A 12,828-nucleotide genomic window follows, 5' to 3' on the forward strand; every position below is an offset into this window, starting at 1 on the left:
ATTACTTCTGACACATCAATGGGAAATGAGGATTCAGGACAAAAGAGGCAGTAGTGATGTGAGAGCAAGATCCATTTATTCATTCAGGCTTACAACAATGGGCAGTTCAAAACAGTGACTGAATGAAAGTGAAGTGACTCAACATTTATTGAGAAAGCTTACTGAACATTCATCAAACACACAGGATCAAGAAAAGAGTTCTCAAAGAGATATAAACAGAATCCTCATGACAGATTCTGTGATCACCATTCTCAAACTTTTGGTCTCAGATCCCTTTTACACTCTTAAAAATTATTAAGAACCCTAAACAGCTTATGTGGTTATATCACTCTATAGCCAAAAATAAAACATTTTTTAATTTATCAGTAGTAAATATTTTCTTATGCAGAATAACTACATTGCCCCCAAAATTACAGCTGACCCCTAACAATGAGGATTTGAACTGCACAGGTCTGTTTGTGTACCAATATTTTTCAACAGTAAATACTATAGTACTACACAGTCTATGGTTGGTTGGTTGAATGCATGAATGCAGATGAATTATAGATACGGAGTGACTATAAATTATATGAAGGATTAACCTCCACGTTTTTCAAAGGCCAGCTGTAGTTATGAGAGTACAATTGTTTGACATGTTTTAACATGTTCTAAAGTTCTGGCTTAATAAACTGGAATTATCTTATCCGAGTCTTTATTAAATCTATTGTGATCTGTGATTTTCACTGCAGAATATGCAGGAAATCTAGTATCAGACAGATGGAAAAGGGAGCAGTATTTTAGTGGCTTTTTTAGATCATTGTGAATATCCTTCTTTTATACTACCTCAAACTTCAAAAAGTGCTGGTTTCTTAAAGATTAACTGTCATAGAGAATCTGAAACCATGTTCATGAGCTTTTTTGTAATCTGTTACGGTAGTCTGTCTATACCTTGAATGTATTTTTTATGCATCTGTTTTGTTATATCATAATTTATTGCTTGGAATATATTGGTTAATTCTTTTATGTAGATCTTCCAAATGTATGGTGGAAAGCCCCAGTGTATACTCGAGAAAATGAGCTTCTAAAGGGGGATAATTTACCAGCATTTTTGCAAAAATTAGGTGATTTCATAGACTCTGAAAATGCCTCAGAGAGCACCACAGGCTTACACTCTTGGAGAATAGCTGCTCGATAGCCTTTTTTTTTTTTTTTTCCCCTCTACAGAGTTTAAACTCATTTGTTGCCCTTTTTGCTCTTTCACATACCTCACTATAATCACTTTGACCTTTTGATTCACCATGTATGCTTTTTCTCATTTCAGAATATTTGCTAACTTCTACTCAGCCTTTGCTAAAGTTTAGTTCAGATGATACTTTGCCTAAGAATATTATTCTCACTTTTCTTAATCAGAGGTGGGTGCTCTGTCCTATAGGTATTAATCAAAACAATGATTTGTTAAGTTTATGAACATTTTAAATAGAATAAAATCCCTTTGGGGCAAGAATCATGACCGTCTGGATTAGTATGTGCCTCAGTGTGTGTCCCTGATAGTTCAGTTGGTAAAGAAGCCGCCTGCAATGCAGGAGACTCTGGTTTGATTCCTGGGTCAGGAAGATCTGCTGGAGAAGGGATAGGCTACCCACTCCAGTATTCTTGGGCTTCCCTTGTGGCTCAACTGGTAAAGAATCTGCCCGCAATGCGGGAGACCTGGGTTCGATCCTGGGTTGGGAAGATCCCCTGGAGAAGGGAAAGGTTACCCACTGCAGTATTCTGGCCTGGAGAATTCCATGGGTTGCAAAGAGTCAGACACGACTGAGCAACTTTCACTTTCACTTTAGTATGTGTTAGTCAGTTGTGTCTGACTCTTTGTAACCCCATGGACTGTAGCCCACCAGGCTCCTCTGTCCATGGGATTCTCCAGGGAAGAATACTGGAGTGGGTAGTCATTCCCTTCTCCAGGGGATCTTCATGACCCGGGGATCAAACCCAGGTCTCCTGAACTGCAGGCGGATTCTTTACCATCTGAGCCACCAAGGAAGCTCAGTATGTGACTTATGTTTTTACTACATCTATTTTTTTTCATTTCAAATAATAAACAAGTAATAATACTTTGGGAGTAGAGATAAACAGATGGTTTTCTGCTGCATTGAATTCTACTTCCTTTGGTCTAGTACTAGACAAGTATGTTATGTGGGATTTTCTCTTTGTAGGCAAAAGTAATCCCTCTGTTAAATCTTTCCATTCTTCAAGGCACAGGTCAGGTTACATATCCTCTAATAAAACCAAGAAAAGTGTTCCTAATCAGTTCCATCTAACAATGATTGCTCATTCCTTTGAACATATGTAACCCTGAATACTCACTGGAAGGACTGATGCTGAAGCTCCAATACTTTGGCTACCTGATGCGAAGAGCCAACTCATTGGAAAAGACTCTGATGATGGGAAAGATTGAGGGTAGAAGGAGAACAGAGTGACAGAGGATGAGATAGTTGGACTGCATCACCAATGCAATGGACATGAACTGGTGAGGGACAGGAAGGTCTGGCATGCTGCTGTCCATGGGGTTACAGTCAGCCACGACTTGGTGACTGAGCAACAAAACAATCCTTAAAGTATTTTCATACTGTTCATTTGGCAACTTACCATGTATTCCTTACCTTAGAGCAATGGTTAATTTGGGTCCATATTTTCCCCACAACTAGTGAGCTTCTTGAAAGTAGTAAGTAACATGTTCTCTGTATCTTGGGAGCATCTCTGTACACATTTGGAACTTCCTAGTACACTTCACATTTTTTGACACACAGCAGATGATTAGTAATTGATTTTGACTGATTGACTAATTTGTCATTGGGAACCTTAGACTTTGTCTGTAAAGCACCATTCCAGAGTAATATATCATTAATTTTGAATGTGTAGTATAGTCTTATTTTACATTTTATCTGAAGAACCTGCACACTTCAAGGCAATAGTTGTCCACATAAGAAGATAAACATATCCTAGTTTAAACTTTTCTTGAGTATACATTCATTAAATTGGATAGGTCTTTGTCCTAATTAATTTGTGGGTTTTTTTTTTTTTGAGACATCTGATTGTGTAATTGACAGTTGCAATTGACAGAAATTCAAAAAGTCTTAAGTAAAAGGGAAATCTTTTGGTTCATACAAATATTAAGTCCATGGGTGGAGATGTTTGCATTTAAGCCTGATTAAATCCAGAAGCTCAAATAATAATAGAAGCTTATCTATCTCTTGGATCTATCTAAACATCTACTTGTTTTTCATCTCTTTTCATTCTGATCTCATTCTCTCATACCTTAGTCAAGATCTCAAGGAAGTTCAGGTCTCTTTGCTTGCAGCCTACAATCCACAAGAAATAAACACACACTCTCTTTAGCTTCTCCAGTTGCAGTCTCAGTGGAAGCACTCTGATTGGTTCAGCTTAGATCATGTGACCATCCCTTTTAGATCAATCAGTATAGATGAAATTTTGGAGGGCCAAGGTTGGATAACCCCCAGTCTTATGCACTTCACTACCTTCATTCTCAGTCTAGCCATAACCAGATGAGATGGGGATGATACAGAAGCCTAACAGAAATTAAAATGCTAGACAAAAAAAGATTATAAATATAAACTATATCAGCGTTCAAGATTTCTTTGAAATAAAATAAATTTGTATTTAGTCAAAGCAAGATGTATTTAAAGTTGGATATAAAGAAAACATTTTATGTTTGGGTTATTAGATAGGGAAAATATTGTATACTTGGACAGAAAATAACTTCCTCTTTAAAAAATAATGAGATTATAATTTGGAAGAGAAGATACACTTATTTTATCAACACATTAGCTGAGGCTTGAAGGCATATCATTTACCATTTCAGAATTTCAGTTCCAATAAAGTTAAGAAATTTAATACTACTCTTTTATGGTTCTAGGGAGAAAATTAGATAATGTGTCAAAGTACCTAAAATGAACGTGACACGTAGCAGTTACTAAATACATGTTAGATTATTATTAGATCCATTATTCTCTACAATATTATTATTTTATTCTCCTTTTTTCCTTTCTCTCTACTGCAGAATGTGAGGCATAAACTGGCCAGTTTGGGGATATTAAAGGTCCAAATATACTTGTCCCCACCTGTCCTCTTCACTCCCACTCTAAATCATTGCTTTTTAACCTAGGTTGCACCTTAAAATTCCTGATGCCCAGGTGCACCATAGATAGATTAAAGTCACAATCCAGGATGGGTCTCAAGAGCAGTACTTTTGTAATTTCCTGGAGATTCCAAAATATTGCCAAGGCTGAGAATCATTTTCTCTCAATTCTTCAATTCTTTTGGTATATTACACACTTATTAATGGTACACTATGCTGTTAACATTTACCAAGTTTTGAGTTATTTCTGCATTAAGCATGTCTTTAATTTTCTATATGCTGATGCTCTGACATTCTGATGCTTTGACATGTGGGGCCTTGCTGAGCCTGGAGCGAGTGCCTCTCCCAGGTTTAGCCAACTCCTACTGATGGTAAAGAACTCACTCACAAGAGTACTTTTCACACACAAACCAACCGATCTAGGGTTCACAGCCCAATCACTTCCTTCACACTTGGGTCACCACTCACCTGCTCTAATTAATCCTGGGCCAAGTGCCAGACAACTAGTGATGGCTCCTGTGTCTTAATTATTCTAAGATGGTTCAAACTAGCTAATTTAAGCCTACCTGTTCCTTCCTGTAGGAACCACAATGAAGTCTTTCACCCAGTTTCCTCTCTCCCCACCTCCTCACTGATTCTTCCTGTGTGGCCCCCCATGACCTTGCCTGCCTCCTCTGAAACAAACTATCTTTTCAGTGGCAATCATCTCCTAATGATTGGTCTTACTAGCCTCAAATTTCTGCTAATAGATCATTGTTCCCTGGACAACACTGGGATTAAGCACAGATCCTAAAATCGATATATAACTTTACTCTTCGTATCTGAGGTTCCACATTTACAGTTTCAACCGACCACAGATTTTGTAGTATTGTAGCATTTACTATTGAAAAAAATTGCCTATAGTGGATCATCACAGTTCAGATTCATGTTGTTCAAGGGTCAACTGTACTATCTCTAAAAACAGTTTTTCTCAACCACATTGTGAGCACTTTAAGGGAAGAGATTACCTTTCACATTTTCCTAGTATCCTCATAGTACTTCATTTAGTGTGGTCAGTGTTAGCTTTTCAATAAATACTCACTACTTGATTCCATTTAGGACCTTTGTGTTAAATTGAAAATAATTTTCTGGAAAAAACCAAATATTTACTTAAATAATGTGAATTGCAATCTACTGTAGTTCTTCAGGAAAACTGGTGTAAGACCACATAAAAGATTAAGATTAGAGGCATTCTAATTAGCTCTGTATATTTCTTTCCTTTATATCTCTCATTCATGTCTTTAAAAAGCCAAATGAGGTTCATGATTTGATGTTTTAATAACCTTTTAAAAACAGGGTCTCACCTGCTTTGAAAACCATATACATGAAGTCAAGAGCAGGTTAAAACCTGGTCACCTCATTAATACCTTTGTGGGGGTCAAAGGCAGGTTAGGATTCGGTCATCTCATTACTACTTATTTAGGCATCTCCAATGTAGTAGCCAGGCAAGGTATTAATGAGGTGACTGAGTTCTAACCCACTTCGGATGCAAGTAATGGCACAGTATTTCAGGTAGATGACAACATATTGTGAAAAATTCCCATTAGATATAAGTAATGCAACCCAACCAGAGAAATAGTGTAGTTGCAAGATTGTTAAGAATAATATTAATACCTTCTTACCATGCTTACCACATTTCATACTTAAATGTGTTTTGCTGTATTATGGGCTTCCCAAGTGGCGCAGATGGTAAAGAATCCACCTGCCAATGCAGGAGACACAGGAGACCCGGATTCGATCCCTGAGTTGGGAAGAGCCCCTGAAATAGGAAATGACAACCCACTCCAGTACTCTTGCCTGGAAAATTTCATGGACAGAGGAGTCTGGCGAGGACTACAGTCCATGGGGTCGCAGAGTCAGACATGACTGAGCATGCAGTGGCTTGCTGCATTATGTCATTTCATGACACAATAGCTCTGTATGAAAGGCCCTATTATTATCATTTGACAGGTGAGGACACTGAAACTCAGAGAGGTTAAGTAACTTATCCAAGGTCACACAGCAAATAATTAGCAGAAATGGTCTGCCTTCCTTTAGTGTCATCACTCTCCATTTGCCCTTCCCTAGCCCTGATGTACTATTTTTGAAGACTCTCTGGGTGATTTTTCTGAACAGCTGGTTGTGAGAAGTACTGAACTTTGGCAGTGCTTTATAAACTGAGGGTCATGACATGTGTGTAACAAAGTCAACTTGGTGGTCTGCAGCAACTGTGCCAAAATTAAACAGAATAAAATAGAGATTATCAGAGCCTATTATATGCAGTAAGGATAAATATTTTTCATGAAGCTTTTGCTTTAGTTTTACATATGTATATACAGGATCTGGATGAACATGAATTTCTTGCTTTGATTATGGGTTCAAAACCATTTAAGAAAACACTAGTCTGGGGCTTTGAATTGGCAGTAGAAGCTGAAGAAGAGCAAAATGCACTGGTCTTGAAGGAGAGGTCTGTATTGTTAGAAGTATCTCCCCAACCATTGTCTCCTTGGGAATCTTTGATGAGGGTTGAGGAGTCAGTTAAGAGCTGCAGGAATGGGACAGGCTTCTGTAGCAGAAAAGGCCTTTAAGAAAAGAATACCTCACTCATTTGTCCTTTAAATGTAGAAGGCCTCATGGTTTTTGTGGTTACATTTCTCAGCTTGTTAGGCTGGAAGTTTTTCAGCTAACATGGCTCATGTAGAGACATGTGACTTTGATTCTTACATGATAAACCTGTGGGAGTCTGCATAGAGCAGACTTGCTATGAGTTACACTCTAATCCTCTCGTGGCAACAGACAAGATGCTTCCTTATTTTTGCAGCTGCCACAGACTCTGGTTTGGACCAAACCACTATCAGCTGCAGAAATGACACAACTAAGATTTTTAATACTAATAAAACGAATATGGTTCAAGAAGTTGGGCAAAGTAAGTTATACCAAATGTTACAGTTTGTTTTCTCTGAATAATATTTCTTGGTACGTTGGGAAGTTGGCCTCACTTTGAGCTTTCCTTTGAGAAGTTTCTTTGAATTATTCACATTTGAAAGGAACAAAACTGAACTTGTAGAACCTGATATACAAGCCCATACTGTCAAACTTGATGTCGAACAAGGTCACTGTAACTTTAAAACAAAACAATTGTCAAATGCCTTTTATTTACTGCTTCTTAGAAGAAAGGAGAAAATTAAAAGAACTTAAAATGGTTTGTATAAAATGGATAAGCAACAAGGATTTACTGTTTAGTGCAGTATCAATATCCTTGAATAAACTATAATGGGAAATAATCTGAAAAATATATATGTATAATTGAATCACTTTGCTATACACTTAAAATTAACACAGTGTTGTAAATCAACTATACTTCAATTGAAAAAGGAAAATAAAACTCCACCAACAAGCTTTAAAAGAAGAATTAAATGTGACATTGGGTGTATATGCTCAGTCTCTTCAATCATGTCCAACTCTTTTGCAATCCCACAAACTGTAGCCCACCAGGCTCCTTTGTTTATGGGACTGACTTTCCAGGCATGAATACTGGAGTGGGTTACTAAGCCCTCCTCAGTGTAGGGCACATATTGCTATTGGTGTTTTCCTGGAGACTCTACTGAAATTCCTATAAGCATGTTGCCCAATACTTTCTCATCTTGCTAAATAGTATCTTCTCTTCTAGGTTGGTACATGAGCTCAAGACTGCCTACACATGTCCATTCTGATTTACTAATTCTATTAGTACTAGTGACCAGAACACCTTTTGTCTCCCCAGCAATGCTCCTCCAGTGCTACCCATTAAATTGAGGTTTTCAAGTGGAGCCATGGCAGCAAAATATAACATCTTATTCTCATATTTTAAAAATTGTTATTAAAATCTGGACATTTGGTGACGGATTGCAGTGCTCAAAATTAGCCTAATAACTTCCCAGAATGATTCCTTATCTTATCCTAGATTACATTATACAATCACTGACGGTTTTCTTTCTCAAAGAGAAAAATTGGCAATGACATCAAGGTACAGACTGGGACAGGAAATCACTTGGGTGTTACTGAAGGCAGTATCCCTTTGAAGGGGAGTTCTCATAGTTCTGGGTATGAGGAATGCCCCAGTGGAATGCATGTGGTTGCCAGAAAGAAAAGCAATATGAGGACTGTACTCCCCATCAGTGGTTCAGTTCAGTTCAGTTGCTCAGTCGTGTCTGACTCTTTGCAACCCCATAGACTGCAGCATGCCAGGCTTCCCTGTCCATCACCAACTCTGGGAGCTTACTCAAATTCATGTCCATTGAGTTAGTGATGCCATCAAACCATCTCACCCTCTGTCATCCCCTTCTCCTCCTGCTCTCAATCTTTCCAAACATCAGAATCTTTTCCGATGAGTCAGTTCTTTGGCCAAAATAGTGGAGTTTCAGCTTCTAAATATTCAGAACTGATTTCCTTTAGGATTGACTGGTTTGATTTTCTTGCAGTCCAAGGAGCTCTCAAGAGTCTTCTCCAATACCACAGTTCAAAAACTACCATAAGTGATAGCTGCTAGAAATTTGAGCCAAAAGAAATGAGTGCTTAAAGCTGCATCTTGGAAGCTCATTGTGGAGCACTTTTTACCAATTTACAAGAAAATGGAATCATCCCTCACAGCAATGGACAAGTACTATCTGTCAGGATGCCTAAGAGAATTAAACAGCATATGGCAGTCAGGAGCAATGAAATGGTGGTTTTATCAGTATAGTGTTCTCTTGTGAGTAAAATCAAGTGAGCCTTTTGTAGTAGTTTCTAGAGTTTCTAAACAGTTAAAAAGTGGGTACAATGCTGGACTTTCTGCTAATGTGGCATTTAAGGACCAAAGAAACTAAAAAATAAAAGGATTGTGATTGTACTTGTAATTAATTTTATGAAGCTATTTATATTGGATATGTGTGTGTATTTAACCTTAGTTACCATTCAGAAACATACAAATAAACTTTATTTATATGACTCATAATTACACTTGGAGAAATAAAGAATGATAGTCTCAAAAGTGTCTTTCTATATCACATTTGTGAGAAAGGTGAAAAAGTCTTATGGATAAATGTGGATTTTTAAAAATATTGGAGTCTTACTGTCCATGAGAATTGCTGAATCATCACTCATCTACTTAAGAAAAGTTTTGTCAGAGCAGAGAACATGCAGGGGAGCCTGCAGTTTGCTGGAAATCTCATTTCCATGAGACGGAAGGAAGATGAAGAGCTCACAGTAGTCAATATGTTTGACATTTCTAGAAACTTCATCATCAGAGAAGAAGCAGTTAATGTATGAAAATTATTCATAAAAAGAAAAGCACTTAGATTTTTCTCAGGGTAAAAAACATTGCCAGATGCAACAGTAAATGGTCTGTAGATGAAAGACCTGAGCAGGGAGGGAGGTGAAGGAGAGAATTGGGAACAGGGGATCAAAGAAGAGTTTTAAGACCACAACTCAGGAAACTGGGAGCCTGGAGGAGGGGTCTGAGACATCACCACTGATGCTCACAGCATTCTCTCCTAGGAAGGGAACTCGGTGGTAATGTCAACTGAACAAAACATTATCATAATCGCTAACTGCTGCCTTCAAAAACCCAAAGCAAACAGATGTTCATATCTGAAAGTGAAGCAACCGTCTTGTGTCTTATTCCCATTTTCACTCTCCTATTAATTCTGTCCCAGTAGAGTACCCTAGGTTGCATCTTTTTCCCTTTCAGCACTTTGAATATATCATGCCACTCCCTTCTGGCCTACAAAGTTTGTGCAGAAAAATCAGCTATTATCCTTGCAGTCGTTTCCTTGGATAAGACTCTTTGTTCTACTCTTGCTGCCTTTAGAATTTCCTCTGAACTTTATCATTTTGGTGAGGGTATGTTTTGTTTCACCTTATTTGGGACCCTCTGTCCTTCCTATACTTAGAAATATGTTTCCTTCTTCAGGTTTGGGAAGTTTTCGGCCATAATTTTATCAAATACAGTTTCAACCCTCTTTTCTCTCTATTCTTCTCCTGAAACTCCTGTAATGTGAATGTTGATAGGCTTAATTTCCCACAGATCCCCGAAACTGTTCTCATTTTATAAATTTCTTTTCTTTTTTCCAGATCCAATTGGGCAACTTTCATATTTTATCTTCCAGATCACTTATAAATTCTGTATCACCTCAGTTCACTTCAGTTCAGACGCTCAGTCATATCCAGCTCTTTGCAACCCCACAGACTGCAGCATGCCAGGCCTCCCTGTCCATCACCAACTCCCAGAGTTTGCCAAAACTTATGTCCATTGAGTCAGTGATGCCATCCAACCACCTCATCCTCTGTTGTCCCCTTCTCCCACCTTCAATCTTTCCCAGCATCAGGGTCTTTTCCAATGAGTCAGTTCTTCCCATCCGGTGGCCAAAGTATTGGAGTTTCAGCTTCAACATCATTCCTTCCAACGACCACTCAGGACTGATCTCCTTTAGGATGGAATGGTTGGATCTCTTTGCAATCCAAGGGACTCAAAAGTCTTCTCCAACACCACAGTTCAAAAGCATCAATTCTTCGGCACTCAGCTTTCTTTATAGTCCAACTCTCACATCCACACATGACTACTGGAAAAACCATAGCTTTGACTAAATGGACCTTTGTTTGCAAAGTAATGTCTCTGCTTTTTAATTTCTGTCTAGGTTGGTCATAACTTTCCTTCCAAGGAGTAAGTGTCTTTTAATTTCATTGCTGCAATCACCATCTGAAGTGATTTTGGAGCCCCCCAAAATAAAGTCTGTCACTGTTTCCACTGTTTCTCCATCTATTTGCCATGTAGTGATGGGACCAGATGCCATGATCTTAGTTTTCAGAATGTTGAGTTTTAAGCCAACTTTTTCACTCTCCTCTTTCACTTTCATCAAGAGGCTCTTTAGTTCTCCTTCTCTCTCTGCCATAAGACTGGTGTCCTCTGCATATCTCAGGTTATTGATATTTCTCCCAGCAATCTTGATTCCAGCTTGTGCTTTAACCAGCCCAGCATTTCTCATGATGTTCTCTGCATATAAGTTAAATAAGCAGGGTGACAATATACAGCCTTGACATACTCCTTTTCCTATTTGGAACCAGTCTGTTGTTCCATGTCTAGTTCTAATTGTTGCTTCCTGACCTCCACACAGATTTCTCAAGAGGCAGGTCAGATGGCCTGATATCCACATCTCTTGAAGGATTTTCCACAGTTTTTGTTGATCCACACAGTCAAAGGCTTTGGCATAGTCAATAAAGCAGAAATAGATGTTTTTCTGGAACTCTCTTGCTTTTTTGATGATCCAGCAGATGTTGGCAATTTGATCTCTGGCTCGTCTGCCTTTCTAAAACCAGCTTGAACATGTGGTAGTTCATGGTTCATGAATTGTTGAAGTTTGACTTGGAGAATTTTGAGCATTACTTTATTAGCATGTGAGATGAGTGCAATTGTGCGGTAGTTCAAGCATTCTTTGGCATTGCCTTTCTTAGGGATTGGAATGAAAACTGACCTTTTCCAATCCTGTGGCCACTGCTGAGTTTTCCAAATTTGCTGGCATATTGAGTGCAGTACTTTCACATCATCATCTTTTAGGATTTGAAATAGCTCAACCGGTATTTCATCACCTCCACTAGCTTTGTTCGTAGTGATGCTTCCTAAGGCCCACTTGACTTCACATTCCAGGATGTCTGGCTCTTGGTGAGTGATCACACCACTGTGATTATCTGGGTCGTGAAGATCTTTTCTGTACAGTTCTTCTGTGTAGTCTTGCCACCTCTTCTTAATGTCTTCTGCTTATGTTAGGTTCATTTCATTTCTGTCCTTTATTGAGTACCACCTAGTCTGCTATTAAGTCTTTTATAGTGTTTTTCATTTCAGTTTTTGTATTCTTCAGTTCTGACCTTATCTTTTATATATATATGTATATATTTTCTAGTTCCTTGTTAAAATTCTCCCTGTATTTATTTATTGTTTCCTTTAATTCACTTAGCATTTTTATTACATTTTGAATTCTTCCTCTGGTAGTTTACTTTTGTTTTGTTAGTTGTTTTTTCCAGAGGTTTTCTTGTTCTTTCAGTTGAGACAAATTCTTGTCTTCTCATTTTGCTTAACTTTCTGTTCTTTTTGAAATTAGATGATACAATTTCCTATGGTAGTGTTGAAGATTTGTCCTTATGTGGGAGCATCCTTACACTGGGCACATCTCCACCTCCATGGAGATGTGCCCAGTGGCTTTAGTGGCAGAGCTGGATTTGACATGAACACGAGCCATATTTTTCCTCAGACTCTTCTGCCATCTATCACCTTGGTAGGAGGTTGGCCTGGAGAAGCATGGGTTAGGGCTGAAGTGAGGTTTTAGCTTGAACTTGTCCTCTCCTCAGTGGCCATCACTACCCTACCGGGGCAGGATGGACCTCAAGTGATCGAACCAGCAGCCATGCGGTTCAGGTATGAGCTGGGTCTATTCCCTTTAAGAGTGTGTCCCCTCACCCCTTTCCCTCTTGCCACCCATAGGTTTGTTCTGTACATTTGAATCTCTGTTTCTGCTTTGCAAATGAGTTCATCTCCACCAGTTTTCTAGACTCTGTATATAAGCAATTCTGCATATAACAAAAGCAATACAATATTTGTCTTTCTCTTTCTGACTTACTTCATTCTGTATGACAGTTTCTAGGCCTATTCATGTCTCTGCAAATTACAT

General features: G+C 38.4%; 1 long non-coding RNA gene across 1 annotated transcript in view; it reads left to right on the forward strand.

Moving 5' to 3' along the window:
• The first annotated feature begins 1,774 nt into the window (after window positions 1–1,774).
• LOC122678139 overlaps window positions 1,775–12,828 on the forward strand; it is a 29,427-nt gene continuing 18,373 nt past the window's right edge. The window contains exons 1-2 of the long non-coding RNA XR_006336006.1: window positions 1,775–1,816; window positions 5,509–5,511. This is a non-coding gene — a long non-coding RNA (uncharacterized LOC122678139). The remainder of the gene's footprint in view (window positions 1,817–5,508; window positions 5,512–12,828) is intronic.

This window comes from Cervus elaphus, chromosome 3, assembly GCF_910594005.1.
Source record: "Cervus elaphus chromosome 3, mCerEla1.1, whole genome shotgun sequence".
NCBI lineage: Eukaryota > Metazoa > Chordata > Mammalia > Artiodactyla > Cervidae > Cervus > Cervus elaphus.